General features: G+C 37.3%; 1 protein-coding gene across 7 annotated transcripts in view; it reads left to right on the top strand.

Moving 5' to 3' along the window:
- Window positions 1-26,628, top strand: part of LOC135224729 (protein retinal degeneration B-like) — a 189,553-nt gene that overhangs the window by 102,792 nt on the left and 60,133 nt on the right. The window contains exon 1 of one of the 7 annotated variants that reach the window (XM_064264042.1): window positions 23,229-23,259. The exons of 5 other annotated variants lie outside the window; for them this stretch is intronic. The gene's annotated coding sequence lies outside the window, so the exon portion shown is untranslated. Of the gene's footprint in view, window positions 1-23,228; window positions 23,260-26,628 lie in introns of those variants that run through there. One more of the 7 variants, XM_064264038.1, reaches the window with a different exon arrangement.

The raw sequence follows: 26,628 nt of genomic DNA, 5'->3' as shown, positions 1-26,628 counted from the left end.
ACAATTGATTCATATTGCAACTGCGAGGTTTTCCTCCTGTTATACCTTTCAAACCGTTTGACTGTCAATTTCCGTTTCAGCGCTGAATGACCTCGTAGGTCCCAGCGCATGGCTTTTTTTCTTGAATTCTGTATTCTGTTCTATTGCAACCACTGAATACGATATCCATGCCCTGGAACGGAATAATGGAAAAACCTGGAGGCAAGCGCGTCGTGGCGGCAGAGCTCGGCCCTTTTCCGGCCAAAGCGAAAGAGCTATATACAGACTTCAGCACACAACGATGATAAGACGAACCTCCGCAAAATACGAGATTGGTAACTAAACGGAATGCAGATTTTTTCGGATGTGAGTGAGGTAGCGTTTGCTCACCCCACCACCTCTTGTCTGTGCACTGGGACATTCTTCTGCCTTTCTGTGTCTGCCTGTGGTTCAGAGCGTGAGCAGCATTCTTGTCATATTAGTGCTTACTTCAGGACCGTCAAGACATCAGCTTAAAGACCAGACAGATGTAGGAGGCCATCTCACAACGAACGTTTCATTATTTTTTATTAAAGAAACATACTTGTTTTGTAAACCACAGCAGCTTGAGGTGATGGCTAACTCATTACCTATATGGATTTACTCGTGCATAAAGGAAATAACAGTTTGTGCCACATAAAACAAAATATTTTTATGTAAATAAATTCGAGGCATAAAATATCTAGAGTCAATTTTGAAGACGTCCGTTATTGTGTGCATTGTAACGAGTTTACGAATCTTTGCCATTTATGTTTGATATTTAAATTAAAACTTTTATGAATACTTTACGAGTGAGTTCTTGAGTGTTTGGTTAGAAACTCGGCAACTTCATGATATAGCTCAAAGCGATGCAGATAGGAGCGTAATGGGCTTATAAAGGGTTCGAGCTAACAAATAATTAGGTGAGAATCAATTCGGTTCAGTTGGATCTCGTCAAGTACCTATGAAATGAAGGAATTATAACCTAATAAAAGTATAACTCGAGAAGTTTATTGCGATGAAAATCTTTTCTGAATTCGATAAGGGAGAAGTAGAACGTTCCCAAGTTGAAAGGTTTTGGGGGAGGGAGGGAGGGGGGGGGGGGGTTAATTGAACAAGTTATTTCAGCTGAAAAATGAATGGCGTTTACAGTGAGACGAGTTTGCTGTGCTAAGGCGAGACTGCCTCAATCTTAAGACGCATCGTTTAATCACTGGCTAGTCGAGTCTTAAAGATGAGGCCCATGTTGCAACCGGCACCAATTCACCAGTCGCCGCATGATGGCGCTGTCGCCCTACGCTTTTTGTGTGCTTTTGATAGCAGGACAGAAGTGGTACTTGCCAATATTTACCCCCCGATAACTCGCTTTTATCAGTGTGAAGAAGTCTTGCTCTTGCCACTTGGCCGCCGTGCGGTGATGTAGCGGATTTTCAAATCGTACTCGGATGACTTTTAGCAGCTCGTCTCGTGACTCGCTGCAGCTCTCTCTCTCACCAGATTCTACAGGCCTGTGAAGAGTTCGACTTAACTTCCATACCGTTGATCTTTTGTTTATCTTATTTGTTGTAAGGGAACGCGGTCGTTAGTAGATCCCTCTGTCCTATGACATTCCGTCCCGGGATCGACGATGCTTCCGAGGAAGGCTGTCGAACAAAAGCGACTTTGGAATTGAATGAAAGGCAGGAAGCTTTTGATTCAGTTATGATGACAATGCAAAGAGTGAAAGGAAAACTCCTTTGCAACGGAAACTTGACTATACATACATGGACGGTCAAGTTCTAATGATTGACATCACACCGATGAAGCTACTTCGAAGGGAATGAAGAGAATATATTAGTGGTGGATATATATATATATATATATATATATATATATATATATATATATATATAGATATATATTTATATATATATATATATATATATATATATATTATTCGAGCTACAAATTTCTTAATATCTAATTCGCTCTACCTCTGGGAATAAATATATTTTCAAATACGTATGTAAACCGAATGGAAATTTTTGAGTTGATAATAATTTCCTCCCCTTGTGGGTTCGAACCACCGCCCAGCAGACCCACAAGAGGACGAAATTACCTAATCAACTAAAAAAATTTCCCCTTCGGTTTACATATATGAATATATTAATTCGAGGTAGAGCGAATTAGATAATTAGATATTAAAAGGACATTTGCAGCTCGAATAATTTATATGAATCACAGTGACATGATAATTATTCAAATATATATATATCTATATATTTATATATATTATGGATATATGTAATATATATATGAATATATGTATATATATATATATATCTATAAATATATATATATATATATATATATATATATATATAGATATATATATATATATATATATATTTATGACAGGTAAAAATGTTCTGCTGCAACAGAATTCCATCTAATAAGAGGAGCCGATAAAAACTCCAAAATATTGACAGTAAGTACTACTATATTTCAGAGACTGCTGTCTCTCTCCACCTGAAGAGAGGGACAGCAGTCTCTGAAATATACTGCTTACTTTCTATATTTTGGCATGTTTATGGGCTCCTTTTATTATGTAGTATATAGTTAGGTTATGTAAGTCATTTATACTTATTATACTGTTGGCGAATTAAAGAGTTAGTTGAGTTAGACCTGTATTTCATGACTTTCTTCAAGAGAGATAGAGAGTACTTGTGTTTCGCAGTTTTTAGGATTAAAAGTGCTCTCATTGCCTTTTAGGCATTCTTGAATATATGATACGTGACTTACTCAGATCTGGGTGGTGTGCAGGAAAACCAGTTTGAGATATGTGCTCTCGTTTGTGTGTGTGTGTGTGTGTGTGTTTGTGGGCTTTTTGCATTTGCTTGCGTTCAAAATCTTGCTGTTGTCGAACATAGTTATGTGCATTTGTGATCACATTCTCGTGAACGATATTAATCTCAGTCAGTCGTAACAATAATCAAAATAATACCTATTTATTAAATATTTCTCTCTCTCTCTCTCTCTCTCTCTCTCTCTCTCTCTCTCTCTCTCTCTCTCTCTCTCTCGTTGGGTGGATCCCCCTTGCATGTTCATACAAAGGAAAACCACTTCCTTCTCCGAGGATGATGCCTTCGGCCAAGTCACATTGGTCTGCTGTCATTCTCTGTGCACCTGCGAGTGTGCTTAGAGAGAGAGAGAGAGAGAGAGAGAGAGAGCTGGGTCAGGCAGCTTGAAGAAATGTAGTTCGCCAGGGGTCCTCAAGTGTGAGTATGAAGTGGAGGAGCGAACAAAAATAAGCATTTCCGAGAGTCGGGAGAGATTTTACGACTGTAATTTCCAAAACACATTTCTCCTCTTTATTTTCCCGTCTTTCACGGTGTTCTCCGCGCACTTTCGAAGGAAAGGAGTTTTAAAAGGTTTATTTCGCCGGTTTTTATTCGGTTTAGACGTTTGTGCTCTGTGTGAAGTAGTAGTAGTAGATTTTAAGATTTCGCGAAGCCTCTTGGTACTACTATATTAGGAGCGCCTTTTTGTTCCTTGGATATTTACAGCGCTAAAGGTCACTCGGCGAAGGTCGCCTGGGATGGCTATAAAAGGTTGCCAAGAGGTCAGGGAACTGCTTCGGCAAAGGTCATGGAGATGACTCATTCTATAGTTGGATGGTTCCTTTTACTGTACCTTCGTTCATGTTCTCTTTCTTATATTTTTCTCTCCACCCACTCTTACCAATTGTTTCATAGTGCAACTGCGATCTTTTTCTCCTGTTACACTTTTCAAAACTTTCAACTCACAATTTCTCTCTCAGCGCCGATTGACTTCGTAGGCCCCCAGCGCTTGACAGGAAACTATATAGTATACTGTATACTCCACATCATTCCAGCCTGCGCGATGTTTCTGAATCTTTTGGGGCTGATTTGGCAAAGTCCTTTTCCTTGAGGAAAGAAAGTTAGCTCTCTTGTGGATGAACACTGACTTCTTATTTTCCCTCGTCACCAGCGAACAAAAGTCCTATACTCACGGACTACGATGTTACGTATTTGCTAGTCCCTTCCGTGGCAGGGTGGTTCAATATGTGAAAAGTGAACGTATGTGTAATATTTAAAAAAAAAAAAAAAACTTGTCTGCTTGATGTAATTATATGCCAATGACTCAGGTCTACCCTGTTTTATGGATGGATAATCGTAAAACAGAAAGCATTACGTATAGCCTAAGCCCATGTGCAAATCCTCCTCCATCATCCACGTCGTTTTCAGAAAAGATGTGTGTGTGTATATATATATATATATATATATATATATATATATATATATATATATATATATATATATATATCTATATATATATATATATATATCACTATGGTTTACAAAAGGACCTACATATAAGGTATGCTTCCTCCAAGTCAAAATTCAAAATTAGATCAACAAAGCGTCCATAACACACGTAGCATCTCAACACCAAATAAATTTGCGTACTCTAAAGATGCAGGAAAAGAACAATCTCAAGCATCGGCATTTCGAGATTTGAACAGACAGACAGACAGGCGCACACACATTCAGCTACTCGATTTTGTTTCGTGATATATGTTACTCCACTGTAGGCATTACGAGAGGTTCTTTGCAGCGTCTCTTCAGCCCCTAGCTGCAACCCCTCTCATTCTCCAGTTACTGTACCTCGTTAATTCATAGTCTCTTCTTCTTCCATCTTGCTATCCATCCTCTCCAAACAGTTGTTTCATGTTGCAACTGCGAGGTTTTCTTCCTGTTACGCTTTTCAAACCTTTCTACTCTCAATTTCCCTGACAACGCCTGGCCTTCGACCAAAATTCAATACTATTCTCTCTCCATTTCTCTAATGTTACTCGAAAATAAAGCACTACTTCATTTAAATGTTTTAAGCAGGCTTTGTATTTGGTACGTGGTAATGAAAGGTTACGTGCGACGTCGTTTCAAAGAGAAATGTTTGATATATTTTCCTCCAGGGAACGACGGCAATAGTCCGCATACATTTTCATGCTATTAATTGGTCTCGCCGCAACTCGGGATGCTGCGCTCACAAATGTCACTTTGGGAGAAATCGGCACTTTTATTTATTTAGTTTATTAATTTGCCTCTCATATTTTTATATTGCCAAATGTTCATTTCAGCCGAGCTTTGACCGAGTTTTCATAGGCCGATAGGTCACGTGTATTATTGTGCATATATATTGTCCATGCTATTCTCCTTACATTTTAATATCTTTTATATATATTTATAGAAATGTTAATTTATTTTTTCTTTTTCGTTTTTATAAGTGAGAGCTTCTTTCCGTATAAAGGTGGCCGCTGGCGGCTTTCTTCATGTGAGTAGGGTTCATCTGAATAAATAATAATAATGATAATAAGGAAGGAGGCCTTCTTTGGGGGTAGTAGCATTGAATATTATAGCTGTTTCAACGGCTTTAATTTATATAGAATCTTCTCAATTCTTATTGTCTTTTTCTCATCAGCATGTAGCTGGTATATCAGGTTTCCTAAGGACATATAAAGATTTCAGTTGTCTTACGTTCATTTCCTATGACGTGTCTCTTAGATGACTGTCTGTCCGCTGTCGACACGTCAAAGGAAATAAACGTAAGACAACTGAAATCGTTATATGTCCTTAGGAAACCTGATACATCAGCTACATGCTGATGAGAGAAAGACAATAAGAAGAATTGAGAAGATTCTATATAAATGAAGCCGTTGAAACAGCTATAATAGTGATAATAATAATTTACAGTGAGAACGATTGGATCGCATGCACACTTAACAAGACAATGCATTAACTGACAAAGTTTTTCTCAGCCTTATCCCGAGACGGCCATAATAATTTCGTTTTAAGTTAAAACAGATTAGTATTTGGCTCTCTTTGGACTATTACACCACTCCTGCGTAGGTCAAGTTAGGTTAGGTTAAGTTGGGGTTACTTCAGGACTTAAACTTAAGTCTCAAACTTGACTGTTTGTGGAACCTTGCCGACATATCTTATTTTTTCTTTCTTTCTTTTTTCATAATGATGTGGACTGTGAGAGGGGCAGTTTTGTTAAGAGCTGGTTGAAACCAGTAGGAGATATGAAAGGTTAAAGGTGACAGATTATAAGAATAAGAAGACAAACAAAAGCAGGAAATGAATATCAGAGGTTGGAGTATTGAATAGTTATTGCCTACGTATATTCAAATTCCGCGTTTCTGCTTGCGTCGCTACTTGAACGATAAGCTTCATATTTATATATATATATATATATATATATATATATATATATATATATATATATAGTATATATATAATATATATATATATATATATATATATATAAATTTTATATATAAAGAAGTCCAGCGTTAAAGTAACGATGTAAGCCGAAAATGAATCTTTTATGGCTTTAGATTAGGGTAATGTACACATAAAAATATGTATACATATATATTATATATATTATATATATATATATATATATATATATATTATATATATAGAGAGATAGCGAGAGAGAGAGAGAGAGGTATCTAAAATCTACTGGTCATTTTTACCAGATATATATGAACTTGTAATAGCCACAGTGCCCTCTTACCTTCTGAAATTCTCTGTTTGTTTTATTTTTCATTCTTTATTTTTATTTTTTTGAAATCACGATGTATAGTAGCGGGAAACGAACCTGCGATACCATAATCACGACGTGATTCATGGTATCGCAGGTTCGTTTCCCGCTACCAGACATAGTGATTTCTTCCTATTTCTTTGAAGCTGTAGCTCAAGGCTTTGTAGTGACAAGCAAATCCAAGAAAAGAGCAAAGAATTTGAAAAGTTAAGAGGACATCGTGGCTATCACTATTGTGTGGGTGTGTGTGTGTGTGTGTGTGTAGAATCTACTAGCCATTTTTACCAGATACATACGTAATTGTAATAGCTACAATATAATATATATATATATATATATATATATATATATATATATTATATACACACACACACACACACACACACATATATATAATATATATATATATATATATATATATATATACATACACAATACGTAATTAATTAAAAGCGACCTAGATTGATTTGAACCACTCGATCAGTTAGGATAGTCCTTTATACTTTATTAATTACCTGATCGATCTAAGATACCGCTTTACAAGGTCGGTGATTCCAAATTTAGAGGACTGTTCGGATTATATATTTCTCCAAATCACTTGCCGTAATTGCGCTGTGGGGGGACTATTAACATAAATCACGAATATAGTATATATACTTTATGTGAAATAAATCATACTGTAAATGTAAACACTTTCTGTCGTAAATCATCCTGTCAATTGGTATTTGATAGTGATATGTTTTGCTACTAAGATGAAATTAGTTAAAGTGTTACGAATGAGTTAGGGAAGGCTTTTTGATTATAGTTATTACCCTGTCCGTCATCGTTTGTGTAGTAGTTATAATTCCCAAGCCCTGCTCTACCTCCGTTCATATTCTCCTTCTTCCATCTTGCTTTCACAGTGCAACTACGAGGTTGTCTTCTTGCGCACTCAATTTTCTTTCCTCCAGCGTTGGACCTCTTAGTTCGCAATTCCAGCTCGTGGTTGGTATGGTATTAGCGTCCCACCTCGGTGGTCGCGGGTTCGATTCTCGGTCATTCCATTGAGGAGTGAAAGATGCGTATTTCTGGTGATAGAAGTTCACTCTCGACGTGGTTCGGAAATCACGTCAAGCCGTTGGTCCCGTTGCTGAATAACCACTGGTTCCATGCAACTTAAAAGCACCATACAAACAAACAAACAAACAAGCAATTCCAGCTCCAACTCTGGTTAAGTAACTTTACCGCCCGTTTTGGTACTGGGAAGAAGCCCCCCCCCCCCCCCCCCCCCCCCCCCCGCCCCCCCCCCCCCCCCCCTCGGCCTTCACTGGTCTCTTCTCATTATTCGGTTTGAGTTTACAGTTTTCCTAAATGCTTCTAGGTCGAAACTTTTTAAGTAGGTGTCTGTAATTTTTTCGCGAATTTTCCAGGTTAGATTAGCCTCAGCGTCGCTATTTAAAAATTATTATTATTATTAGTTTTATTATTATTATTATTATTATTATTATTATTATTATTATTATTATTATTATTATTATTATTATTTGATATCCTGACTCCATTCATGCCCTTACTGTTAGTGATACTTGTTGTGGTTTTGTGGTTGTTGAAGGTCTTTTAAATATTTCGGTTCCATTTCTTTTTTCAGGATGAATGTAATGGTGTTATTTTATACTCGATTTTCAAATGAATCTGTAGCCAGTGAGGTTTAGATTGGGTTGGCGTGACCCCTAGTGGTCATGGTGTTTGTTCGATATTAATTTGACTGCATGATTGGAGAAGTCTTGTAATGTCCTGAGTAGTAATTTGGAAGACAGTTATGAAGGTCGCTAAGTTGCCTTAGCTTGTGATTTCGTAGTTTTCTACAAGCGTTTTTAACGTAGTCATGTTAAAATATTTCCTGTTGAAAGTTACATTTTTAAAATTGAATTGTCTTGTTTTCAATACATATATATATTGCATAATCGGTCAATTAAGGGTTTTTCTGTTGAAGCTCCAAGGTTCGTCATTATTTTCATTAATATTTGTGTCTTTATTTATTACCCTAATTTTTATGTTTATCGTCGCTACGCACTGTTCTTTTTATCAATCCAACTCTACTTCTTTCAGTATAGTCTTTATTTTGGATATATTGTACGGTATTTAACATATCCTTTAAATTGATAAAACTGTTCTCTAGATTTACAGTATGCCTTATGCATTATTGTAATATACTGATAATTTGAGCGTGTGAGTTACAAATAATGTAGACCCCATTAGGTATTATTATCGTTGCTATCAATTTAACGAGACCGCCGAGTCATACTATAATTGCTAGAAGTCAGACAGCTGCCAAGCAGTAAGCAACATAGCACACCCATCATCATGGCACACAGTTAGCGGACCCCTTATATGAAAATCACGTATAGCAGACTTCTTCTCATGATAATTTCCCTCTTGGGTTTAAAAGTGTTCTCAGGGTATAAATGTATACACTTTACTTAAAATAACTTTCACCACAGTATTCATTTTGCAATTTTGCACACAAATTTTAGTGAACTTTACAGGAACGCTTCCTCCTCCCATTATCTTGAGGACCCCTTGGAACATTTCCACGGACCACTGGTCTATAGGTTCGGTTCCTGTCCTCAGTTAACTGTGGGGTTTTTTTGCTAACAAGTTTTCGTTCCTGGGCTTGGTATGGTTTCGACTGACCGCAGGTTTCTGGGGTGAATGACTCACACCCCTGCAGGTGCGTGAAATGGCAGCTCTGCAGAATGATTATATGTGTTAATTGCAGTCTAGCGTCGTGTTCTTGACAGTACTTCACCACTGAATAGTAAACAGGCCGTCTGCTTAATTAGTGTGCGTGAGGGAATATGATTTTTTTTTTTATATAGAGGAAGCGTTAATAAGAATTGAAAAAATAAAGACTAAATTCGAGCTAATTAGGTAAATTAGTTACCAAGTAATTCGCTTCAACAACTATGCAAAAATCCTCGCGGTAGGATTAGCAATGAGATCCTATATATTTTTCCAACTAATAAGTGCAGCTATCATAATCGTATTAGACTGCCTGTTCATGGCGTGAATGGTGTTTTATTTAGCGCGTCATTTGTCGCAGAAATGGAAGATGTGTACTTCAAATAGAACGTATAGCCACTGTGGCGAAAATAAATCTCATGGTTTTACGAAATCGCTGCCTCAGTTTTTATCCTCAACGCAGCCACCAGCCTTGCTGACGGTGGATGTTGCCAGTGAGTTCAGTTTAGAAGTCCAGAAAAGACGCGAACTTCGTAACAGCTCATTCCTGAGTCCAGTGACAGAAATAGATGGCATTCTGAAATATTGAGAGAGCTTTTCAAGGTGACCTCTGAAGCTTTCATCCATGTATATAGCCATAAGCTGAAATAAAGAATATTATTATTATTATTATTATTATTATTATTATTTATTTATTTTTTTTTTTTTTTTTTTTTTTTTTTTTTTTTTTTTTTTTTTTTTGCTCTATCACAGTCCTCCAATTCGACTGGGTGGTATTTATAGTGTGGGGTTCCGGGTTGCATCCTGCCTCCTTAGGAGTCCATCACTCTTCTTACTATGTGTGCCGTTTCTAGATCACACTCTTCTGCATGAGTCCTGGAGCTACTTCAGCCTCTAGTTTTTCTAGATTCCTTTTCAGGGATCTTGGGATCGTGCCTAGTGCTCCTATGATTATGGGTACGATTTCCACTGGCATATCCCATATCCTTCTTATTTCTATTTTCAGATCTTGATACTTATCCAATTTTTCCCCCTCTTTCTCTTCAACTCTGGTGTCCCATGGTATTGCGACATCAATGAGTGATACTTTCTTCTTGACTTTGTCAATCAACGTCACGTCTGGTCTGTTTGCACGTATCACCCTATCCGTTCTGATACCATAGTCCCAGAGGATCTTTGCCTGATCATTTTCTATCACTCCTTCAGGTTGGTGCTCGTACCACTTATTACTGCAAGGTAGCTGATGTTTCTTGCACAGGCTCCAGTGGAGGGCTTTTGCTACTGAATCATGCCTCTCTTTGTACTGGTTCTGTGCAAGTGCCGGGCATTCACTTGCTATGTGGTTTATGGTTTCACTTTTCGTATTGCACTTCCTACATATGGGAGAGATGTTATTTCCGTCTATCGTACTTTGAACATATCTGGTTCTTAGGGCCTGATCTTGTGCCGCTGTTATCATTCCTTCAGTTTCTTTCTTTAGCTCTCCCCTCTGTAGCCATTGCCAATTGTCATCGCTGGCTAGTTCTTTAGTCTGTCTCATGTATTGTCCGTGCATTGGTTTGTTGTGCCAGTCCTCTGTTCTTTCTGTCTTTCTCCTGTCTCTGTATATTTCTGGGTCTTCGTCTGCTTTTATTAGTCCTTCTTCCCATGCACTCTTTAGCCACTCGTCTTCACTGGTTTTCAGATATTGCCCCAGTGCTCTGTTTACGATGTTGACGCAGTCCTCTATACTTAGTAGTCCTCTCCCTCCTTCCTTTCGTGTTATGTATAGTCTGTCCGTATTTGCTCTTGGGTGTAGTGCTTTGTGTATTGTCATATGTTTCCTGGTTTTCTGATCTATGCTGCGGAGTTCTGCCTTCGTCCATTCCACTATTCCTGCGCTGTATCTGATTACTGGCACTGCCCTGTGTTTATGGCTTTTATCATATTTCCGGCGTTGAGTTTTGACTTGAGTATCGCCTTGAGTCTCTGCATATATTCTTTCCTGATCGTGTCCTTCATCTCTTGGTGTTTTATATCTCCTCCTTCCATTATTCCCAGATATTTGTATCCTGTCTCATCTATGTGTTTGATGTTGCTCCCATCTGGTAGCTTTATCCCTTCAGTTCTCGTTACTTTGCCTTTTTGTATGTTGACTAAGGTGCATTTTTCTATTCCAAACTCCATCCTGATGTCCCCAGATACAATCCTTACAGTCTGGATTAGGGTATCTATTTCCTTGATGCTCTTACCATACAGCTTGATGTCGTCCATGAACATCAGATGGTTGATTCTGTTGCCTCTTTTTCTTGAGTTGGTACCCGGCATCCATCTTCTGTAGTACTTTTGTCATGGGAATCATGGCTACTACGAAGAGTAGTGGGGACAGTGAGTCTCCCTGGAAGATCCCTCTCCTGATATTAACCTCTGCTAGTTTTATTCCAGAGCTTGTAAGTATTGTATTCCAGTTGCGCATTGTATTTTTGAGGAAGCTGATGGTATTTTCCTCTGCCCCATATATTTTCAGGCATTCTATTAGCCATGTGTGTGGTATCATGTCGAAGGCTTTCTTATAGTCTATCCATGCCATGCTTAGGTTGGTTTTCCTTCTACTGTTCTTCATTACCATTTTGTCTATCAGGAGCTGGTCTTTTGTGCCCCTACACTTCCTTCTGCAGCCTTTCTGTTGGTGGGGGATGGTGTTTGTCTCCTCTAGGTAATTGTATAGCCTTTCACTGATGATACCTGTTAGTAACTTCCACATTATTGTAGGCAGGTGATAGGCCTGTAGTTACTTGCTATATTTCCCTTACTCTGGTCTTTTGTACTAAGGATGTTCTTCCTGTGGTCATCCATTTGGGTGCTTGGTGATTTGAGATACAATGCTGGAGTTGTTCTGCTATTCGTAGGTGTAGGGCCTTGAAGTTTTTGAGCCAGTATCCATGGACTTCATCGGGACCTGGGGCTTTCCAGTTTGGCATTTTCTTTAGTTGGTGTCTGACTGTGTCTGTCGTGATGTCTGTGAATCTTTGTTTTATTCTCCCTGTTTCTTCTTCCTTGACTTCCTGGAGCCATGTTGCATGTTTGTTGTGTGATACCGGATTGCTCCATATGTTTTCCCATAGTCTCTTACTTGGTTCGGCTTCAGGAATTTCTGGTGGTTGTCTTCCCCCTCTCTTAGTTGGCTTGTATAGTCTTTTCTGGTTGGTTCCGAATAGTTTGTTCTGTTGGTATCCCTTATTCCTGTTCATGTACCGTTGGATGTTATGTGCTGTGCTAAAAGCCTCTGTTTTTACATCTTCTATTGTGTTGTTTAATCCCCTCTCTTGTACTTTGTATTTCTCGTTGAGTTCCTCCCTTGTTTTCTTGCTTCTTAGCCTTTTTTCTGCCATCTCTTTCAGTTTACTCAAGTCAGATCTCATCACCATGATTTGCTTTTCCAGGCGCCTTTTCCAAGGAGGTTGCTGTTTTGGTTTTCCGTTGGGTTGGTTGTGCTGGTGGTGTTGGTGTTCGAATTCCCATCAGTTCTGCTACTAATCTTGCTCCTGCATATGTCAAGTTATTTGTTTCTGTGATACTGGTGGTCTGTATTATGCCCAGTATTTCATTGACCTCACTTGTTTTCTCCCTCAATTTCTTGGTGTTGTAGGCTTTCATGGAGGGGTCTTTGCGGGTCTCTGTATCTGGCTCCATCCATTGTCTAATCTTTTCTACCCATTCCGTCCTCTCTGTTACTTCGTCGGTGTTTCTTCGTGTGTCGTTGTTGATACCTCATCCTCCCTGTCGTCTTCTGTGGCATCGTCTCTCAGTTCGTCTTCGTGTAATTCGTTGTCGTGTGACATTTCCCTTTCCAGTTCTTCTCTTTCTGTTGGGGAGAGCCAGTTCTTTTTCTTTATGTTCCTTACTTGGTCTGCCAGCCTCTGCTCTGTTTGGGGGGTGTTATTCCTCTCATTCCAGATGTTGACCAATCTTCTTCTATATCCTCTCTCCGTCGGGTTGCTTCCGATGTAGCATCTCCATATTTCCTTGTTTTCTTCTCTTGTCCATTTCTTCCTTTTTGCCTCTGTAGCTCCAATCTCAGGCTGTTGATTATTGTCGTTGTGGTGATCAGTTGCTGGATGACGACCTCCAAGTACCTGACCGTCTTCCCCTTCAATTGGGTTGAATACCTGGTTGCCGGACGAAGCTCCTCTGTTGCCAGAGGTTCCATTTACGTCGTTGTCGTTTAATCCTTCATTTCTTTCCATCATTGCTGAGTTTTGCTATTTAACCCATAGCTGGACCCTACCCCATCAGGGATAGGTACTCATTTACAGCTGAGTAGACTGAGGAAATTATGGTAAAGATCCTTTATTATTATTATTATTATTATTATTATACTACTACTACTACTACTACTACTACTACTACTACTACTATTATTATTATTATTATTATTATATTATTATTATTATTATTATTATTATTATTATTATTATTATTATTATTATTCTTATTCTTATTATTGGAAAAGTAAATCCACAATAATATGGCTGTATGATCTTATTATTTAAATAAAAAGATCAGACAGACGTATTATTGTGGATTTACTTTTCCATTTTATTGACTCTTGTGATTATGAGTTTTCTTGAATTATTGTATTATTCTTATTATTATTAATGATTATTTATTATTATTATTATATTATTATTATTATATTATTATTATTATTATGATTATTATTATTATTATTATTATTATTATTATTATTATTATTATTAGTTATATTATATTATTATTATTATTATATTATTATTATTATTATTTTATTATTATTATGCAATTGTCCTTTTACCAGGCCCTAATACTTAACAGTGGGTGTACCCAAAATATACCATCTCTCTTCTCCATTCTGATCTCACAAGCGGCACGGAAATGTATATTGTATCAACCGAATCCTTTTGGAATTATTGGAGGGCCTTGTCTTACTTCAACTAGCCTAACTTTCTTTACGCTGTAACAGGTTATCGCTCGTGTGAACTAAGGTCGTGTGAACGATCAAGCGACAAATTAAGATTTTATTTATTTTCGTGCGTCAAAAAGTATAGTTCGTCAGACGGTGGATGAACAAACTTGCAGTGATTAGTAAGATGACCGCGAATGACGTCATTGTGTAGTAAATGTTTCATTTTAATGATGAACTTGATTATCAACTGGATCTTTTATATTCTGCAAAGAAGTATTAGACATTAGAATGTCTAAAATTCCTAAAATAGTGTTTAATCGAAAAGTTTTAAGTTCTCTTGGAATGATGAATGCAGGTATACAATATTGCCATCAGTTCTAATACAAGAAATTCTTAATATTTACTAATTTAACTAATTTAATACCCTGTCGAGCCCCCGACGAAGCTATTATAACGTAAATTTGCTGTTTTATTTGGCTATAGTCGATTCATTTAAGGTAGATTCTTGCGCCTACGAGACGTTTGTTTGGCGGCCTCTGATTGGCTGGTAGCGGGAGGCAGACTGCTCGCTCAGTGGGTCATATTTTCGTTTGTAGCTTAGAAAACTAGCAATATGTTTACATTTCTTCATTTATCTCACGTTTTACAAAAGATAGGAAAGTTTTGGTCATACCAAAGGATTCGGTATTAAATGTACAATTAAATAATCTTTTCCTGAAATCAATAAGTTAAAATACAAAGGAATTACAACGAGTAGAAGTAAAGGGAGAAACATTTCATTCTTTATACCTGTTTTTATTCATCATCGGATTTTGCATAATTCATGAGATCAAGATAAAATAAAATCTTGTGTTATTAAACAATAAAATCACCCTGAATACGCTGGTGCTTTCAGATTTTAAATGCGTGTAATATGTAAAGAGAAAATGAAGAATATGTCTTATTATGTTGCATTCTTGCTTGACTTGGTTTGACAGTAGTGCCGAGACACATCGTTGGGTCCTCTCAGCTAGAGCCGTTGGAGTCTGCCAATTGGCGATATGAGAAGTATGCAGTTTCGAGACTATGTATTCACCGAATTATTATGTCATTACATTTTCTATAAATAAATGCATAGAATTCCCATTATGACTTTCGAACATTTTTACTCAAATATCATATATGTCCGTATTTCTGGACATATCTGATAAAAAAAGTAAATAATCAGATGGATGTATCTGGTATCGTTGGAGGTGTAGGCTGGCCGCGGCCCGCGGGCGGGAAATTCAGTCCAGGAATGAATTTGAAATCTACGGACCTACTTCGCACTCTTCAGCTCATCCTTAGTTTTAATGAGGTTGGTTTCACATAATTGTTTCTAATTTTCTTATATGAATATATTTTCAAACGAAAGAGATATCAGAGACTTGATTGAGTGATATGAAATAATAATCTCAGTGGAGCAATAAACAGCAACGAACTAAGCACGATTTCTTTTTCTTTTCAAGCAGATGTCTCGAGATGACAGCACCATTTCCAGATTTGCAAGTCAAGCTCGCAACATTATAATGAATGTTCATCGTTACTTCAGCTCACATGGGGGAGCAGGACTCAAGAAATGAAGTATTTGAGAAGACCGCCAAAGCTACAGGAGTGCCAACCAACACAGTGAAAAAAAAATCAAGCGACAGTCATCTGAGTGTGGTAACGTCCCCCATCGCTTCACCTGTATATCCCAGGAAGAGGATCCGAGTGAAGGACAAGGTGGATAGTTTTGAAAATGAGTGTATTCGGAAGGAGATTTTGTCTTTTTACGAGAGAGGAGAGCTCCCAACGTTAGATGCCCTACTGGAAAAAGTGAAGGAAGGACCCGTAAATGTTTAATGGTAAGGGGAAGAACAACGTTATGGAAAATTGTGAGAGTGATTGGATTCCGGTTCAAAAAAGTGACGAGTGGAAGAGCAATTTTAATGGAACGTGATGATATAGTGGCAGCGAGAACTGAATATCTACGGTTAATTGAAAAGAATAGGAATTGTAGTCCAACTGAACGTAAACCTGAAGTATTCCTGGATGAAACTTGGATAAACCAAAATGAATGTGTAAGTCAGTGTTGGACAACGGTGAAGGCGAATAGGACCCAAACTTAAGACTGGAAAGGGGTCAAGATTTATTGTGGTGCAACGCGGGGAGTGAGAAGGGGTTTGTCAAAGATGCGCTATTGTTGTTTAGGTCAAATAATGGTGCCAAAGGGGACTACCATGATTCAATGGACCATGAAAGGTTTTTAAAGTGGTTTAAGGAACAACTATTGCCTAATATAGAAGATAGATCTCTAATCATAATGGACAATGCTCCCTACCATAGCAAAATAGAAAATAAAGTGCCAACAACCAGCAACAGAAAAAGTGAAGTCATAGAGTGGGCTTTCCTCTAATAACGTCACCCACGACCATCAGCAACAAAGCCAAAATTGCTTGCAGATTGCCAAGTGTCACAAAGAAAAACAGAGGTATGTGATAGATGAGATAGCCCGTGCAAATGGTCATGATGTGCTCAGACTGCCACCATATTATTGTCAGTTTAAACCCCATAGAACTTATATGGGCTCAAATAAAGGGGGATATCAGAAAAAAATAATCTAATGCCAATCAATCTTGGAAACTGTGAGCAGCTTACGAGACTGGCGATAGACAAAGTTACAACAGAAAGACTGGAGAAATGTTTTCACCACGTTAAGAAATTAGAAGATGATTATAGGAGGAGAGTTGCTAGAGAGCATATGTTTGAAAGTTTTGTTATTGACAGTTGGAGATGGACGAAACTGACAGTGATGATATTGATATTAGGGAGGATGAGACTGACAGTGATGATATATATCAATGATTTTCCATTATTTTTTTTTTAAAGTTGAAGACCTAATAGTGTTTCTATAGTTTTTTTCCATTTTTAGAGCGGCAATTTCATAACTACAGTATATCCATATGAGTTTCCTTTTTTTTAATATAGTAATGGCATAACAATGTACATACTGTTTATAAATTCTTTTTTACTTGGTTTTAAGAGAAAAGGGGGATATCAATGTATCTATAATTTCCCATTCTTTTTGTTCCAATAGGTAATGACATGACTATGTATATATGTATGATTTCCTTTATTTTTAAATAATGATGACGTAAGAAAATTTGTAAGATTTTAATTTCTTTTTGTTCATATCGATAGCCTAATGACATACCAATGTAAGCCTAATGTGTATGACTTTCTTTTGTGTTCATGATATAATATATCTGCATGAATTTCCATTCTTTTTGTATAAAAAGATGATGATATAAACAGTCTTCTGATTAGTCTCCTTATCCTATATGTACTATATATATATATATATATATATATATATATATATATATATATATATATATATATATATACACAATTATGCAGAGCTGTGGGAACGGTTACGGGAGCTATTCTAACTCGGTATGAATTAAGTGATTCAAGAATAATCAACTACCTCAGGAGAAAACTAAGCAAATTTTTCCTAAACATTGTTGTAGACATGTTGTCAAGTGTAACATGTATATAAAGGAGATAAACACATTCTGGTGTAAGAGTAACTCAAGCAATTCTGAAAAAGACAGTATATTATTATTCGTTACATCGTCAACAAATTTTATGAGGTAAAAAATAAACATTTGTACTTTTGTTTATTGAGTGAACATATGAAAACCATAAGCTTTTGATGTTTTTGGCCAGAGAAAACAAGTTCTGTTAATTTATCAGTGATCCTCATAAAGCATTTGTACACTTTCTCACAGACTAAATTGAAGCCAACCACCCAGATGCATCCATCTGATTATTTACTTTTTTTGGTTTTTTATCAGATATGCCAGAAATACGGACATATATAATATTTTAGTAAAAATGTTCGAAAGTCATAATGGGAATTCTATGCATTTATTTATAGAAAATGTAATGACATAATAATTCGGTGAATAACATAGTCCCTCGAAACTGCAAACTTCTCATATCGCCAATTGGCAACTGCCAACACGCCAACGGCTCTAGCAGAGGACCCAACGATGTGTCTCGGCACTACTGTCAAACCGAGTCAAGCACGGATGCAACACAATAAGACATATTCTTCATTTTCTATACATATTACACGCATTTAAAATCTGAAAGCACCAGCGTATTCAGGGTGATTTTATTGTTTTAAAAACACAAGATTTAATTTTATCTTGATCTCGTGAATTATGCAAAATCCGATGATGAATAAAAACAGGTATAAAGAATGAAATGTTTCTCCCTTCACTTCTACTCGTTGTAATTCCTTTGTATTTTAACTTATTGATTTCAGGAAAAGATTCCTTAATTGTACATTTAATACTGAATCCTTTGTATGACCAAAAGAACCTTTCCTATCTTTGTAAAACGTGAGATAAATGAAGAAATGTAAACATATTGCTTGTTTTTCTAAGCTACAAACGAAAATATGACCCACTGAGCGAAGAATTCTGCCTCCGGCTACCAGCCAATCAGAGGCCGCCAAACAAACGTCTCGTAGGCGCAAGAATCTACTTAAATGAATCACTATAGTCTCCTATTTCCCCCCCCCCCCCCTCACCCCTTTACCGAGTGAGTAGTAGACCGTTCTGTTAATTTGCCATGAAATGATCCTCTGCCACCTCGTTATGGCCTTGCTTGGTGGCCCAGAGAGCATAAAGTACGATATGTCCATGACTCGTCTGAGTAGAAAATGAATTTTTATTTTTTCTAGAATATGACATACTTTAGTTTAAACTAGAGTGCTTTCGTTTTCATAGTCAACTATTGGACTAATACGTCAGAGCTTCCTACAGTGACATCGCTCCTTGAATAAAAGATGTAGAGTCTGCAACTTGGGGTCCTGATTGCTTCATGCCCACGCTCTTGCCCATAATTAACAATAAGCAACACCATGGCTTCTTCAGGTAACGGCAACGACGCCCTTTTAGGCATACACACACACACTGCGTCAGGAATGGACTCCAGCGTTTCATTCAATTTTCTCTTCACTTTCAGTCTAACCTCGGCGACGGAACGCGAGTTTCAGAAACCAATCATAAGTCCCTTTCTTTGGACCTTGGACCTTTGGATCTTGGTCTGGGCAGCGTGTCGTTCGAAAGGTGCTGCTCTCGTATGCCCAACATATTTCCTACTCATGATTCAGACGTAGCCAGCAACAATTAGTAATGGGGTCATGCTGATTGCATGTCGATTGCGTTGTTGTTCATGGTTCGAAAAAGTTTTGGATGCAGTTTTTAGTCAGAGAACCGCGTAATATATCTCTTAGGAAACCGAACGGAGAAAAATGGCAGTTAATGCCAGGGTCCGATGCGGTGTTGCGTATGGTCACTTGAAAAAGAAAGCGTTTTAGCATAACTTGGCCAAGGATGCTGTGTGCGCTACTATACCTCCCTGGGAACTTCACCCCCCCCCCCCCTTAAGGAGGCACATAGTTATTCCTAGTGCAAACGTAGTCTGTGCAAACGTATGCAGAACGAATAATTAATGATGCCTTATGAGAAGCTGCTTTGTACTTGAGATGCAAAACTGGTATTCGGCCAGTCATTTTTTTAATGGAGATGCCGATGAGACGAGTAACCAATATATATATATATATATATATATATATATATATATATATATATATATATATATATATATATATATATATATATATATATTAACTTCCTTGAAAACCTCTTATGGGGGTTTTTGCCGTCAGTGCACCCTACGCAGTATTCTGTAGGCATTATTTGTTCTTTGCAGCGTCCCATTGGCCATAGCTGCAACCTTTTACTGCACCTCCGTTCATATTGTCTTTCCTCCACGTTATCTCCGACTCTTCCTCGTTGGACTAGTTTTTTTCGCTCTCGGCTGCCAATCCGGTGGTCCGAGGTTCGATTCACGGCTCTGCCAACGCGGAATCAGATGAATTTATTTCTGGTGATAGGAATTCATTTCTCGATATAATGTGGTTCGGATCCCACAGTAAGCTGTAGGTCCCGTTGCTAGGTGACCAATTGGTTCCTAGCCACGTAAAAATATCTAATCCTTCGGGCCAGCCCTAGGAGAGCTCGTTAAACTAAGTTATACTTAACTTTTCCCCCTCAGAAGTTTTTCCTACTGTACTTTTTTATTCTGTTTTCCTTTCAGCGCTAAATGACCTCATAGGTCCCAGCGTTTGTCGGTTGACCTGAATTTTATATTCTGTCTATCTTACAACGTGAAGAAGTGGCTAGTATATTCTGTCTTAACCCGACCTTCAAAGTATAGAGCGAATGGATCAGGAGGGTCACAATGATGCCCCGAACGGCTGAGGAGGGTCACAAATAGTGCCCGGACGGCTGAGGAGGGTTGTAAAAAATGCCCGGTCAGCTGAGAAGGGTCACAATGATGCCCCGAACAGCTGAGAAGGGTCACAATGATGCCCCGAACAGCTGAGAAGGGTCACAATGATGCCCCGAACAGCTGAGGAGGGTCACAATGATGCCCCGAACAGCTGAGGAGGGTCACAAATAATGCCCGGACGGCTGAGGAGGGTCACAATGATGCCTCGAACAGCTGAGGAGGGTCACAATGATGCCCCGAACAGCTGAGAAGGGTCACAATGATGCCCCGAACAGCTGAGGATGGTTACAAATGATGCTCCGGAATCAGAGGAGACAGAAAATGAGTAATTCATTCATCGAGAAAATGAGTAATTCATTCATCGAGATCAGATCATGTCGCCCATCCCTAATGTCCTTACAGGGACCTCTCCCTTCCTCCCATAATCCTCGAAGAGAAGGAGTAGGGTTCGATGGAGGTGATTGGTGCCGTTTCCCTCCTTTTGAAAGGAGGGACTGAATAGTAGGAGTCGTCAGGTGAGGTATATATTTAGGTCATCTCGCTTTTCAGATTCCCTCACGTAATGAGGGGTTGGGGGGGAGGTGTCACTCACTTGATGAAGAGGAGTCACCTTTGTTAGAATTCTAGGGTTACGGTTGGATTCTTTTGAGGTAGCCATTTTGTGTTTGACCTGCGGCATCACCTGTGTTTTCTTAAGTTAAATGGAACAGGGTAGTTTTCTTGATTTCAAATTTAACTCGGTTTTTCAAGTCTAAGACAAGAAACAGCTCATATAATGTATTGCCAAGTCCACTTATACACCTATTAACTGTAAAGACCATTAGACTTGAAAAATTAACAGTCAAATTTAAATTAAAGAGTAAACCTACCTCTTCATTATATATATATATATATATATATATATATATATATATATATATATATAATATATATATATATGTATGTATGTATGATAACTGAATCACGAAAGTTAGGAACGTGATAAATCCATAAATAAAGATATATGCCACATGTCTGACATGATTGTGAATAGGTTTTGTTTACCAAGTTCTGAATAGCTGTCACCTATAATCCTTTAATTGTCTTGAAATTGTATCTGAGATGATTGTCTTAAACCTTTAATTGCACCCATTGTTTATGCTTGTTTGGGAAGGTTTCTTATTCTTATCTTCCAGGTGTGTCGGATTCTAGGTACTAATCTCTTTATAATCCCTATCTGTCAGTTATACGAATCTTCTTGTATTGTCTTTTCTCGTATTTATGTCAGTCTCTGCTCAGTAAAGGACGTTTAACGTCGAAAGATCTTGCAGATCCTCATTCGTTTATTTTTCCTTCGTGGCATATATCTTTTATTATCTATATATATATATATAGATAATATATATATATATATATATATATATATGAGTGGATGGAAAAATACACAGCTAGATAAGCTAAATAAGATGCTCAAATGAATACTGATATATCCGCCTAAGTTTTTACCCTAGTTGATAACATTGACGTTTGACCCATTTTCCATTGTATATTGCCGGGTTATTTTTCTACTTTTCCTCAATTTTATGCCATACTGTATTATTCTCGTCGTGTTCGAAGTCTGACACAATCTAACCTATTCGTGACTTAAGGTCATTCAGCCTAGAGAGCCTCAGGTCAGATCATCTAACGAGTTTTTGGTGCAGATTTGGGTCATGATAAACGATAATTATAACTTTTATAGTCATGCGTCGCTTTTTGTAAAGTGAGTGAAGTAGTGGAATTCGATTGGTACTAAATTTGCAATATTGCCCTAAAACAACTTACCTCGCATTTGACTTTTTATATCTATTTTTCATGAATTTATTTATTAATTATCTTTTTATTTTGTGATATGAGATCTTCTGTATACCCTACTGGCCTCGGTAGATTTGTTCCGTATGAATAGGGGTATGTCGTCTGATACTTTCGTTAATAAGTGATGGCCGAGTAATTAAGGCTTGGAAGAATTATGGCATGAGACGAGGATTATTCCTTTTATTAATAACGTAATTTTAAAAATGACTTGATACAAAACAGCAGGAAATACGGAGGGAAGCCTGAAAATTTCTCGCTCTGGAAGTTTTGCCAGCGTCGGGGAGTAAGATGAAGTTGTTTCTGAAACGTGAGGGTTAGTTAGCATTGATATTTCGATTTTAAAGAATGGGCTATATGGCAGCTTTCTTTTGTGAAATATTAGTATAAATAATTTAAAACCAGCGACACGGATTGATAGCTTCAGCGTGAGTGAGGTGCCTGCCTCTTTCTCAATGCTTTTCAGAATTAGTAGATGCATTGGCAATTTGAGGATGAAAAGAAATGTTTGATATGTTCCATTAGTAAATCAAGTTAACTGATACTTAGATGAACTTAGCAAGAGGCTCATTCCATTGACTGAAACCTGTTGTAGATGGTAAGTCAAGATTAGGTTTATCGGGACCTTTTTGGAGTGAGTGGCGCTTTTTAATTTCGTTCTGTTAATTGGTCTGCGAATTGCAGATGGGAGAGGCTGTGGATTTGTCTGTACAAAGGCTGACGGACAAACTATGTGACAGGACAATAATCGTCTGTTGAAGAAGAAGAAGAAGAATTTAAGAAGGAATCTGGCATCCCTACAGGTATACAAAGTCAAAGACTAATATTTTATTATTATAAAGGTCATATAAACAGTCTTAAGCAATATATATTTTACTCTGATTGTGCAAAGGTTTTTTGTTAGGATTGCCGGAATATTGTTAGATATTGCAAATGTTAAGCTAATGCCTTTCTTTGTAATGAGCACCATATTCTTTGGAAGTTTGATTTTTAAGTCAGTAGCCACTTTGGTGGGCTAGTTCCATATAAATATAGAGTTTGGAAGCGCCTAATGATTTACAAATACAATATTATAGGCATGCGGTAGTGTCGTCCTGAAAATGTGTTCGTGTTTTAATCGGATGGATGATTTCGCAAATAGACGTATTGAAAATCAGTGGTAAATAGGATGAGCCAAGTTTGAAATTTAGAGAACATAAATCAGTTGTCGGAGCGGCAGCTTCCGGTATTTGGTGTAGGACAGATGCCATTAAACAAATTTCATCACGACAATGCCGAGCACAATAATAATAATAATAATAATAATAATAATAATAATAATAACGTGAATAGAGACAAGAGCAACACCAGGAGTATAGAAGCATGATCAATAACAGATCATATATAATTATTTAGATAATTTCGAAAGCAACTCGGCGTTAGACCACTTGAAGGAAAACTTGGTTTATATCTCTTAGCAACAAAGATATGATTGTGGTATCTCGCCTGAAGCGCATACGACTCCGAACTTGTGTTGACGATAATGATATATGACAAACCCTCTGCCGATAGGAGCCTGAATCCTTCTGGAACAGTCCTCAGATTCCTCGTGCTCGATCCTGAAGGCCTGAATTAGGTGGATACTAAGAGGTATATCGATTATGGCAGGTATCCTGTAGGTATCATTTATTGGCCTCCATCTTCTCTCTCTCTCTCTCTCTCGCTTCTGTTCGACGTCTGTCCTAATTCCTAGATGTCCTGAAGGACGAATTCTTTATTGTCCTGTTGTCGTTGGAGTTTTGGGAGCGACTAGTTTATACTGATAAGAATTTTCTTGGCAGAGTCGAAGAATTAATCTTTTTGAGCAATTGCGTCTCTGCCGTTTTAGTAAGTGTTGTATTTTGTTTTGTATTTGCTGATTTAAGTGATCGTATTTGAGCTCTCTCTCTCTCTCTCTCTCTCTCTCTCTATCAAAAGAAAGAAAATCTCTCTCTCTCTCTCGTCTCTCCTCTCTCTCTCTCTCTCTCTCTCTCTCTCTCTCAACTGTTGTGTAGTGTGTGGTTACGGCTAACAGTAGAATTGTTTTTTTTCAGTTATCTAATCTTTTTTAGTGCTGAACGTGACGATGTGTTCTTTAAAATCAGACGAAAGGGAACATTCTTGTAAAGTCATTTTCTGTCTGTGAACCTTCAACGATGATAATCATAATTATCCCCATTTGCCTCATATCATCATCATTGTTATCATGTTTCGCCTCCTTAATCCATCCGTATGATGGAATGCCGCTGGTTCGACGCAAAAAAAAAAAAAAAAAAAAAAAATCCTGGAACATTGTAGTTCGTAAGGTTTCCAAAGGGAATTGGTGCTGTGGACGTCTCTTCTTCTCCTCCTCCCTCCTCCTCCTCCTCCTCCTCCTCCTCCTATGAAACCCTACTTGTTCTCCCCATTTCTTACGGCTGTTGGTTCGTTTAACGAGACCGGGGTACCGGCTGAAAATACACCTACTAACGCGATTCTGCGCTAACCCATAGAAAACTGTTTTTTACTTGCGTCAGGAAATATATGTGTGGTATATATATATATATATATATATAATATATATATATATATATTATTATGTATATATATATATATATATAATATTATATATATATATTATATTATATAATTTATATAATTTATTAATATATATATAATATAATAATTATATATAATATATATAATATATATAATAATAACAATAATAATAAGGGAGAAACAAATACCAAGTTATGTTAATGTAATTAATAATTTAAGTTTAAAACAGAAAAGATACTTTTCGGGATCTGTACGGTTTCCCCTTATCAATCTGACACGTTAAATAAACTTTCAGCGAAGTAAACCAAAAGCAGGAAGGGCAAAAAAATTAAGGTGACTTGTTAATTAAACAAGGAACCGGTCGTCCCAGTAAAAATCAGGCAATGCCGGTCTGGAAACGTCGAATTGGGTCCTTGCCCAGTTGGGGGTTCTTCTGATGGTCCTCCTTTAATTAACAAGTCACTTTTAATTTTTGATCCTGCTTTGTTTAACCTTCGCTGTAAATTATTTCAACGTGTCAGATTTGATAAGGGGAAACCTTACAGATTCCCGAAAGCTATCTTTTTCTGTTTTAAACGTTAAATATAATTACAATTTACATAATGTGGATTTGTTTCTCCATTGAAAGACTTCGTGCTTAAACTATGGAGGAATTTTTTAAATAATTAATAAATAATAAAATAATAATAATAATAATAATAATAATAATAACGGTGAACGCGACCAGATTACCATTTAAACCTCGATATTCTCACAAAAACGAAAACCCCTTCTCTTGTGATAGCTGTTTTTTGTTTTTTCCGAACAGAGTTCTTGTTCATTAATTCGTTTTCGTAATGAATAACTTTTTCATTGTTTTTGGTCTGATCTCTTTTTAGTCCATCATCTCTGCTATAAATGGAACGTACAGAACTTACTGATAATTGGGAATGTCCATTTCCGTCACGTGTGAGAGCACATATTTAACATTAATTTAGTGATCTGCCACTTGGCGATGTTAGGAATAAGAGCTATAGCGAATAAGGGAATACATGACGTCTTTATAAATATCCTTCTATCACAGCCATATATCATGCATTAAAGATTATTGAAGAGAAGTTTGATGTAGATTATGAAATATGAGTTAGAACTTTGTATCGGTCTGTGCAGAATTGTTAAGTATTATCTACTTCATTAGATTGAATAATATTGTACATTTAATATTATATGATATTTACATGAGGAGCAATTTGAATGAGTCGAAGAACCGAAGCATAAAAAAGGAAGCTTCCCTTTCTCCACAAACGTGTCAATCTCTCCTTGGCAACTGTTATTTCTAGAGGAAGGAGGTGATTAGAAGAGACTCATTCAAAACGGCGACCCCGAATAGGGATAAAGATGGGAATAAGAAGAGGTGGTTATTAGAAAACTCTTCTTTGAAGCCCTACTTAATAGTATCGCTACAGCTGTTTATCTCAAAGCTACGTGAAATGCGATTATTTTAAATTTTCGGGGGATTGTATGAATAAGAGACCATTAGGATTTCACGTCGCAGTATTTGTTATTCCGGAAGCATTTTGGCCGTTTGATTGTCAAAGATCGTTGCTAATTTCACGCTATCAACATCCGTTAAAGAA

Source organism: Macrobrachium nipponense, chromosome 12 (assembly GCF_015104395.2).
Source record: "Macrobrachium nipponense isolate FS-2020 chromosome 12, ASM1510439v2, whole genome shotgun sequence".
NCBI lineage: Eukaryota > Metazoa > Arthropoda > Malacostraca > Decapoda > Palaemonidae > Macrobrachium > Macrobrachium nipponense.
The sequence above is the reverse complement of the archived record's forward strand: the minus strand, read 5'-3'. Positions and strand labels throughout refer to the sequence as shown.